The following is an 11,548-nucleotide window of genomic DNA, read 5'->3' on the forward strand; positions in this document are numbered from 1 at the left end:
GTAGGCAGAGAGAGAGAGAAGAGGAAGCAGGCTGTCCGCAGAGCAGAGAGCCCAATGCAGGGCTCGATCTCAGAACCCTGGGATCATGACCTGAGCTGAAGGCAGAGGCTTTAACGCACTGAGCCACCCAGGCACCCCTGGAGAAGAGTCTTTCTTAATTCAGATCTTACCATACATATGTCAGATCAAAACTCTTCAGCGAATCTCCATAAGGAACAGATTATATTATAATGCACCTTAGATTCAAGAGTCATACAATAATGGCTGCAACCATGTGGACAGTTCCACAATCCAGACCATCTACACTTCTCCCTTTGTGGGGAACTCCTGCTGCTCTCCATCCTGTTGGGATCATTTCAAATGAGAAGCATCCCTAAATATTTCTCACCCTCTTCCCTCTTCTTTACTAATCCTCCAGAACACTACTTGCAATACTCGTTTGATATCTATCTATCTATCTATCTATCTATCAATCTATCTATGTGTCAATCATCTATCATCTATCTATCATGTGTCATTTCTGTTGTAATTTCTGGTCTACTTTCCTGACTGGATTGAGTATATACTCTCCAAGGGTAAGGGTGTGACTTGTAGAAGTAAGGTTAGCTGACAGGTATTTGCCACATTTTAACTAAGTCTTTGAAACCTGCAGTCCTGAGACTCTTCCCGTTGTTGTTCTGATATGTTAGGTTTTGTTAGTATCTTGATGTTACGACTTCCTTTCACTCATGACCTCAGTAGGTCTCACTGATACACCATCTACTTTTTTGCTCCAAGACCAAGAAGCCTAAGCAGAGTATACATGTGTCTTAATTTACTCATTTCAAGTTTTTTTCCCCCATGTTTAGGTATTTATTTCACCTTGATTCACTTTAGGTATTTCTTCTTAATGTGATTGTCTAAGAATCTTCTCTTTGGCTTAAGGCAGTGCTGTATATTAGATTCCCTTGTTCTAAATTGTCACAGACTTAAGCTGTCTTTGATTGGTTTGAATGGTAGCCCTCTCAGAGCTACACAAAATCAACTTCTACATAAAATCAGTATCTTATTACTCACAAACTTTGTAATGTATATAGCAGTTTCAGTGTAGAGGAGTGGTAAAAAGGCATATCTTAAAATATTCACTTACTTGCAGAGCATAAGGAATAACATTATGAGAAGGAAAGGAAAAGTGAATTGGGGGAAATCAGAGTGGGAGATGAACCATGAGAGACTGTGGACTCTGAAGAACAAACTGAGGGTTTTGGAGCAGAGGGGTGTGGAGGGAGGAGTGAGCCTGGTGGTAGTTATTAAGGAGGGCACGTACTGCATGGAGCACTGGGTGTGGTGCATAAACAATGAATTATGTTATGCTGAAGAAAGAAATAAAAAAATATTCAAATGAAAATACAAGTGTTACAAGTAACACTAATAGTAACAACTGCATTTTTCCATAGCTTTCCTTATAACAAAATAACTTCTACTAAGGTCTGCAAATACTAGAATGTTTATATCTAACACTCTATAAAAATATATATATATAATTTATGTATATTTTTATATGTGTGTGTATACACACACACACACACACATTTACTTTTTTGCATATATATGACCCTCTTTATGTGTGTGTTTTTTTGTACTCATAATAATCCTCTAAAGTAAGTAAATTTTTAAATGATGGGCCAGACAAAAATCAGCCATCAAGAGGTTATAGGAGTTGCCCAAGAATATAGATCTGGTAACTTCAGCAGCAAAGATTTGAATGATACATGATTTTGAATTCTACATCAGTACACTTTCCATAATTCCATTGTTCTTCTCTCAAGCAAAAATGTGAGTAGATGTGAAATCAACATCAACATGTAAGTAGCTGTGCAAGCAACAATTATTTTTTTCTCTACATTTCTACCCCTGATGTTTCCTTTATCCCACTATATGGAGCAACAAAGCACAGTAACCTATGATTTTGGCTCTCTTTCCTCCCCAAACCCCTTCTGTGTTTAGCTGACACTAGGTTGTAAGCTCTCTTGTTTGTTTGCTTGGAACAGAGACATGGGTGGTTATGAAAGACTGACCTCAGAATCAAACGTGATACCCAATCCTGGCCTGTTGTTCAGATTTCTGCCATGTTTTGTGAAGTCTCAATCCAACTCACCTCACCTTCTGAAGAGTCAACATCATGATTCTAGCTCCCAGTTATAGCATCCCCAGAACTGTGGTCCTGCAGGACACTCTCCCATGAGTCTCCATGCTATGACCTCTATGTAAACCTTTGAGATTCTACATAATTAATGCCTGCCACTGCCAACATGTCCAGGAGAGAAGAACCAGAGGGACCAGAAGATGAGACAAACTAAGAAGGAATCAGGACAGTGTTTTTAACAAAATACAAACTTTGGGTGAGTTCAGAGTTACCTCAGAGGGAATCAAATTAATTCCATTAAAACTTGGTTTTAGCAGTTGTCAAAATGATTTTTATAATATTGGTTATGAAGTAGGTAAAATTATCCTTCATATATGTTTACTATTCTGAGAAAAATGGGACAGCTTTATACAGGTATAAAAGGAATCTTTCTAAAATATGATATTTTCATACTTCCCTCCCTCTTCATTCTCTTTACTTATATTTATCATATGGGATATTTCATAAATATAAGGTATATATTAATTCATTTGGTAGTCATAGTCACAGCACAAGTTAGGGAAATATATTCTAATTATTCAGCTGCATATTTAGCTGAAGGCAATCCCCAGACTCAAAAAAAATCAAAGATCTTGCCCAAGATCTCCACCCAAGCTGGGTGGACAGGAAATAAAATAAATGCTTCCAAATTTCATCTCGTTTTTGATCTTCCAAGTTATTGAGCATTACCAACCCAAACTCCTTAGTTGAGCCATCAAAATTAGCATTTGACATATGCTTTTCTTTGTATCTCCTTTCTTTACACCATTTCGCACCCTCTCTCCTTCCTTCTTTTCCCTTCTTTCTATGCCTTTGGACCATAGAATGCACATTGGATGTGAGACTGCTAGGATTGTCCAAATACACCACATCTGTCAAACTCTGTGCTTCTTTATCACAAGAAGTCTGTTATGAGAACTCCCGAGTTAACTTGATCTCACATTATCATGTGAAACAAACTTTCTGAGATTTTGAGAGTATTTTTATAATGGGCTTCAGAAATGAACCCAACTGTGTGTGGAGATTTACTTTACCATGAGGGTGAAAGTTCGTATCATCAAGAGAACCTAGGAATGTGGTTGTGCCAATGGGCTTAAAGTCTTTGAAAACACACACACACACACACTCCTACCTTCAAATTCATTCCAAGACTATGAAAAATGTAAGTGCAGGAAGAAGATTTTATGCAAACAATCTACAATCATGCAAAAGATCACTAAAACTCAGTGGCCTGAAAAAGACTGATGTATATGATACATAAAAGTAAAATTTCTGCAGAGACAAATACTATAGACAAAATGAAAGAAAAAGAAATAAGTGATGAAGTTCAAAAAAATTGTGAAGGATGTGAAAAACAGAAGGCTATACTCCTTCATGTATACATGTTATTATGAATCAGTGTGGAAAAGAACAACAATCCCACTGAAACGACAGCATTGCAGGCCTTTCCACATATGGGGAAGTGGTTTATCCCTGTACCTAAAGGCAACTTTCATCTCACTGAGATACAATGTTACTTATGAAATTGACCAAGAGAAAAATATTTTATATGGAATAGAAAAGCCACTTTAGTCTTTTTATAAACCTTAGAATTATTTTACAAACAACAACCATTTTATAAATAAATATAACTATAAATTAGTTTATAAATCTTAGAATTATAGACCATGTGTAAAAATGAACGTGCCTGTGGGCATAGAAATTCCGTTTTTAGACATCCACCTGACATATTCTCCTGCATGTGTCTGTAGAGAGAGATGGCAGAAAAAGACCCTCACTGCAACATTGTTTGCATCACCATCATAGATGGCCACCAGTTCCTAAGTGGTTAAATACATCTTTACAATGTAATATCGTGCATTTATTGAAAACAAGAAAGCAGGGCTCTAGTTACAAAATTAAAACGGTCCCATATAGGTATATATATATATATATTATATAATATATATTTTAATTTATATATATATATATTTAAAGGGGAAAAAAGCGAAAGGAGGATATTTGTAAAATAACACGAATGTTACATTATCTCTTCTTCTACCACATATATCCTCAATGAGTATACATATGACACCCGAGTAAATACTCCACATACACAAGTGAGTGTGGAGTGTATCCTGGGAGGCAAAGGGAATGGGGAGACAGAATAAGGACTAGAGGAGAGATTTGTTTGCCCAGTGAATGTCCCTATTGTATGTATTTCTTGGCATATTTTATTTATTTTCAGTGTTCCAGAATTCATTGTTTACACATCACACCCAGTGGTCGTGCAATATGTGCTCTCCATAATACCTACCACCACACTCACCCAACCTCCCACACCTCCCTCCAAAACCCTAAGTTACTTCCTCAGAGCCCACAGTCTCTCATGGTTCATCTCTGCCTCTGATTTCCCCCAACTCCCTTCTCCTCTCCATCTCCCCATGTCTTCCGTGTTATTCCTCATGCTCCACAAGTAAGTGAAACCATATGATAATTGACTCTCTCTGCTTGACTTATTTCACTCAAAAAATCTCTTCCAGTCCCCTCCATGTTGATACAAAAGGTGGGAATTCACCCTTTCTGATGGAGGCATAATACTCCACAGTATATATGGACCACATCTTCTTACCCATTTGCCCATTTAAGTGTTCTGTAGTTCCTTGAGTACAGACCTTTTACTTCTTTGATTAGGTTTATCCCCAGGTATCTTATGGTTCTTGGTGTTATAGTAAATGAAATTGATTCTCTAATTTCCCTTTCATTGTATTTTCATTGTTAGTGTATAAGAAAGCCACTGATTTCTGTACATTGACGTTGTAACTTGCCACATTTCTGAATTGCTGTGTGAGTTCTAGTAGTTTAGGGGTGGAGCGTTGGGCTTTCCATATAAAGTAATATGTCATCTGTGGAAGAGGAGAGTTTGACTTCTTCATTGCGAATTTGAATACCTTTTATTTCCCTTTGTTGTCTGATTGCTGTTGTTAGGACTTCTAATACTATGTTGAACAAGAGTGGTGAGAGTGGGCATCCTTGTTGTGTTCCTGATCTCAACGGGAAGGCTGTCGGCTTTTTACCAATGAGGATGATATTCCTTGTGGGTTTTTCACAGATAGATTTCATGAAGTTGAGGAATGTTCCCTCTATCCCTATACTTTGAAGCATTTGAATGAGGAACAGATGCTGGATTTTGTCAAATGCATTTTCTGCATCAATTGAGAGGACCATGTGGTTCTTCTCTCTTCTCTATTGATTTGTTTTATGACATTGATTGATTTGTGAATGTTGAACCACCCTTGCAACCCAGGGATAAATCCCACCTGGTCATGGTGGATATTCTTTTAGCGTACTGTTGGATCCTATTAGCTAGGATCTTGTAGAGAACCTTGGCATCCATATTCATCAGGAATATTTTCTGAAATTCTCCTTTTTAGTGGGGTCTTTGCCTGGTTTGGGGATCAGGGTAATGCTGTCTTCAGAAAAAGAGTCTGGAAGTTTTCCTTCTGCTTCAATTTTTTAAAACACCTTCAGAAGTATGTTTGGTAGAATTCACCCGGGAATCTCTCAGGTCCTGGGCTCTTGTTTTTCCAGAGGCTTTGATAACTGCTTCAATCTTGTTACTAGATATTGGTCTATTCAGGTTGTCAATATCTTCCTGATTCAGTTTTGGAAGTTTATAGGTCTCCAGGAATGCATCCATTTTGTCTAGGTAGCTTAACTTTTTGGCATATATATGTTGGTAATAATTTCTGAAGATTTTTCTATTTCCTTGGTGTTATACGTGATCTCTCCCTTTTCATTCATAATTTTATTAATTGGATCCTCTCTTTTTTTCTCTTAGATTAATTTGGTCAATGGTTTACTGACCTATTGATTCTTTCAAAAAACCAGCTTCTAGTTTCATTGATGCCTTTCACTGTATCTCTAGTTTCCTACTTCATTGATCTTTGCTCTAATCCTCATTATTTCCCTTCTTGTCCCTGGGGTTGACTAAATTTGTTGTTGATTCTCCAGTTCTTTTAGGTGTAAAGACAGCTGGTGTAATTCTGGATTTTCAATTTTTTTTGAGGGAGGCTTGGATGGCTATGTATTTCCCCCTTTCAACCGCCTTTGCCATATCCCATAGGTTTTGGGACTGATATGTCTTCATTCTCTTTGTTTTCCATGAATTGTTTAAGTTCTTCTTTTAATTCCTGGTTGATCCAAATTTTTTTTTAAGATTTTATTTATCTGACAGACAGAAATTGCAAGTAGGCAGAGAGGCAGGCAGAGAGAGAGAGGAAGGGAAACGGGCTCCCCGCTGAGCAGAGAGCCCAATGCGGGGCTCGATCCCAGGACCCTGAGACCATGACCTGAGCTGAAGGCAGAGGCTTAAGCCACTGAGGCCACCCAGGTGCCCCTGATCCAAATATTCTTAAGCAAGGCGATCTTTAGCTTCCAGGTTTGAATTCCTTCCAAACTTGTGGTTGAGCTCCAGTTTCAAAGCGTTGTGGTCTGAGAATATGCAGGGGATAATCTCAGTCTTATGGTATCAGTTGATTCCTGATTTGTGACCCAATATGTTGTCTATTCTGGAGAAAGTTCCATGTGCACCTGAGAAGAATGAGTATTCTGTTGTTTTAGGGTGGAATGATCTGTATATACCTATGAAGTCCATCTGGTTCAATGTGTCATTCAATGCTCTTGTTTCTTTATTGATTTCCTGCTTGGGTGATCTATTACTTAGAGTGGAGTGTTAAAATCCTCTACTATTAATGTATCCATATCATCAATATGACTCTTTATCTTGATTAACACTTTTTCTTTTTAAATTTATTTTTTATTTATTTTCAGCATAACAGTATTCATTATTTTTTCACCACACCCAGTGCTCCTTGCAAATCCATGCCCTCTCTAATACCCACCACCTGGTACCCTGACCTCCCACTCCCTGCCCCTTCAAAACCCTCAGATTGTTTTTCAGAGTCCATAGTCTCTCATGGTTCACCTCCCCTTCCAATTTCCCCCAACTCCCTTCTCCTCTCCATCTCCCCATGTCCTCCATGGTATTTGTTATGCTCCACACATAAGTGAAACCATATGATAATTGACTCTCTCTGCTTGACTTATTTCACTCAGCATAATCTCTTCCAGTCCCGTCCATGTTGCTACAAAAGTTGGGTATTCGTCCTTTCTGATGGAGGCATAATAGTCCATAGTGTATATGGACTACATCTTTCTTATCCATTCATCCGTTGAAGGGCATCTTGGTTCTTTCCTCAGTTTGGCGACCGTGGCCATTGCTGCTATAAACATTGGGGTACAGATGGCCCTTCTTTTCACTCCATCTGTATCGTTGGGGTAAATACCCAGGAGTGCAATTGCAGGGTCATAGGGAAGTTGTATTTTTAATTTCTTGAATCTCCACTCTGTTGTCCGAAGAGGCCTCTGCAACTTGCATTTCCACCAACAGTGAAGAGGGTTCCCCTTTCTCCACATCCCCTCCAACACATGTTGTTTCCTGTCTTGCTAATTTTGGCCATTCTAACTGGTATAAGGTGATATCTCAATGTAGTTTTAACTTTAATCTCCCTGAGGGCTAGTGATGATGAACATTTTTTCATGTGTCCTGGTAGCCATTTGTATGTCTTCATTGCAGAAGTGTCCTGTCCATATCTTCTGCCCATTTTTTGATATGATTGTCTGTTTGTGTGTGTTGAGTTTGAGGAGTTCTTTATAGATCCTGGATATCAACCTTTTGTCTGTACTGTCATTTGCAAATATCTTCTCCCATTCCGTGGGTTGCCTCTTTGTTTTCTTGACTGTTTCCTTTGCTGTGCAGAAGCTTTTGATCTTGATGAAGTCCTAAAAGTTTATCTTCGCTTTTGCATGGAGGACCAGGGGAGATGGAGAAGAGAAGGGAGTTGAGGGAAAATTGGAGGGAGAGGTGAACCATGAGAGACTATGGACTCTGAAAAACATCTGAGGATTTTGAAGGGGCAGGGGGTTGGAGGTTGGGGGTACCAGGTGGTGGGTATTGGAGAGGGCACGGATTGCATGGAGCACTGGGTGTGATGCAAAAATAATGAATACTGTTATGCTGAAAAAAGAAAAAAAAAAGAAAAAAGAAAGAGAAAAATTAAAAAAAAATAATGCTAAGAGACTAAAGAATCATGGTAAAATGCCAGGAATTCAATGTGCTGTATTTCCTAGTGCTGAAATTTTGCAGTTCTCATTGGTAATCTTGGCTGGATATTCTTGCTAATCTTCTGAGGGAGGTGCCTGTTGCATTCATTCTCAAGTGTCTTTGCCCCAGACAGAATTGTACCACCCCTTGCCATGGGCCAGGCTAAGTAATCTGTTCTGGTTTTCTCTGTGACCTTTGTTCCCTGGGGCTTTTCACACAGCTTTAGAGGACAAGAATGAAAATGGTGGCCTCCCAATTTCCAGCCTCAGAGCTGAAAGTTTGAGCCCTCCTCTTCAGTGAGTCCTTGCAGAAAGTGGTCACTTTTCTTTTTTAAGAACAGTTTTTTAAAAATGTCATAACGTTATGTTAGTCACCATATAGTTCATTTTTAGTTTTTTTAATTTAATTTTAAAATTTTTAAATTTTATTTTTTCAGTGTTCCAAAATTCATTGTTTATGCACCACACCCAGTGCTCCATGCAATATGTGACCTCCTTAATAACCACCACCAGGCTCACCCAATCTCCCACCCCTACCCTCTAAAACCCTCAGTTTGTTTCTCAGAGTCCACTATCTCTCATGGTTAGTTTTTGATGTAGTGATCACTTTTCTATTCATAGAGTTGCAGCTGTTCTTTTCCTAGATGTCCATTTGAGTTCGTAGGTGTTTGGAATGATTTGATTGCTATCTAGCTGAATTCTTGTTACCAGATGAAATTAAGGTTTCCTACTCCTCTGCTATCTTGGACTCTAACCGTGGAATACTTCTGTGAAAGGATATGATCATGAAAAACTAAAAAAAAAATCAACATAATATAATTTAAAAAGAAAGAAAAAAAATCTACAAAAATTAATTGAGACTGCAAAGTTTTTCAGCATAACAATTTACACTTTCAATAAGATTGAATGAGAAATTCATTGCTCCTCTTCCATCCAACGAGTGATGTAGCCAGAGTTGATCGAAATGTTGCCAACCTAAAACCATGAAAGTAGTTGTCTCAACTTGCAACTATTGAGAAAACTGCATTATTTTCCTCTTATTGTAACCATTGCATAGTTACTGTGTCAGCAGATTTTCTGACTTGAAATTATACCTGTGAATAAGCTGTATTTGTGATGTATTGTTTTTAGGATATTCATTTGATATTTAATATAACCTTTTGATAATTATTTTAAAATTATATAAAACATAAAGCTATTTGGATTTTTAATGGAAATTGGCCAACAACAATAATAGCACTTCTTATGTCATCTGTTCTGTTTTATGCATCAAAGTTATGTTAGTCTCATAACATGAGTAACTTTCTATTTCCTACTAAATTTGGAGGAGATTAAATAAGCCTAGAGTTAATGGTTCTTTTGTTTTGGAAAAATATTCAGACCTGCTAATGATCCAAGTGACACTCAGAGAAGTAGGAGAACTTGGATTTATTTTATGCTGGCGGACACGGATGAGCTTGTGCTCAAAGTTCTGGGCCTCAGGCAATGGGGTTATATGGCTTTTATAGGGGACTACTGGCAGTCAGGTTACAAGGACCATGCTGACTGCTGTTAGGTGGGTTTAAACTGGGGATGTGAGGGCTGTACTAGGTAGGAACAGTAGTGCAGGGAGCCTGTGGCTGGAAGCCTGTTTACAGAAGCAGAAGTGGCTGGTAATTTCTTACTCCCAGTAGGACTTCTGGTTATCTCTAGCTTATTGTTCATAACTTTCCATCTTCTGGGGCCTCCTGGCTGGGGCCTGCTGTGGGTAATTTTCTTCTTCACTTTGAGTTTTCAGAAGTCCCATAAAACAGATCCAGCCTTGTGACACTGGGGGTATATTGCTATATGTTTTGATTCTGAAGTCATTTAAAAATATTTTTTTATTCAAGCTTTTCTTTTCTCGGTTGAATTTTGGTAATTTATATTTTTCCCAAAAAAATTATCCATTGCATTTAGGTTTTAAAGTTATTGACTTACCATTCTTTTTTAAAATTTCTATTAATTTTTATTTTTATTATGTTGTGTTAGACACCACACAGTATATCATTAGTTTTTGATGTAGTGTTCCATGATTTATTGTTGTATATAAAATACCCAGTACCCCACACAATCTGTGCCTTATTTAATACCCACCACTGGGTTCACCCATCCCCCAACCCACCTCCCTTCTAAAACCTTCAGTTTATTTCTCAGAATCCACAGTCCTCTCATGGTTTGTCTCCCACTCTGATATCCCCTCTTCACTTTTCCCCTTCTTCTCCTAACATCCTCCATGCTATTCCTATGTTCCATAAATAAGTGAAACCATATCATAATTGACTTTCTCTGCTTGACTTATTCACTCACCATAATCCCCTCCAGTCCCATCCATGTTGATACAAAAGCTGGGTATTCATCCTTTCTGATGGCTGAGTAATATTCCATTGTATATATGAACTATTATGAAATATTCATTGTATATATGAATATATATGAAGAATACATCTTCTTATCCACTTTTCTGTTAAAGGCCATCTTAGCTCTTTCCACAGTTTGGGTATGTGGACATTGCTGGCTATGAATGTAGGGATGTATATGGCCCTTCTTTTCACTAAATCTACACCCAGTAATACAAATTTCAGGTCTTAGGGTAGCTCTATTTTTAATTTTTTAAGGAATCTCCACACTAGTTTCCAAAGTGGGCTCCACCAACTTGCATAACCACCCAACCAGTGTAAGAGGGTTTCCCTTTCTCTACATCCTCTCCAACAATTTGTTGTTTCTTGTTTTGTAAATTTTTGCCATTCTAACTAGTGTAAGGTGGTATACTTCAATGTGTTTTTGATTTGAATTTCCCTGTGGCCTAATGATGGTGAACAGTTTTTCATGTGTCTTTAGCCATTTGTATGTTTTCTTTGGAGAAGTGTCTGTTTGTGTCTTCTGCCCAGTTTTTAACTTATTTGTTTTTGGGTGTTGAGTTTGAGAGTTCTTTATAGAATCTTGGGTATCAGCCCTTTGTCTGTAGTGTCATTTGCATTCTTCCTGAAATAATGTCTTGTGTCATTAATCTCTGTCATACTGTGTGTCACTCTATCTTAAAAGATATTTACTCATGTAAACTGCCAGAGGTTTACTATTTTATTAGTTTAATCAAAGAGTCAGTTTTTTAAATTTATAAACACTATTACGTTTGCTGTATAAGTGTTCTACTTCACTCATTCTCCTTTTATCTTTATTATTTTCTTATTCTATTTTCTTTGGGTTTATTTGCTCTTATCT

This window comes from Mustela erminea, chromosome 21 (assembly GCF_009829155.1).
Source record: "Mustela erminea isolate mMusErm1 chromosome 21, mMusErm1.Pri, whole genome shotgun sequence".
In the NCBI taxonomy this organism is placed as follows: Eukaryota; Metazoa; Chordata; class Mammalia; order Carnivora; family Mustelidae; genus Mustela; species Mustela erminea.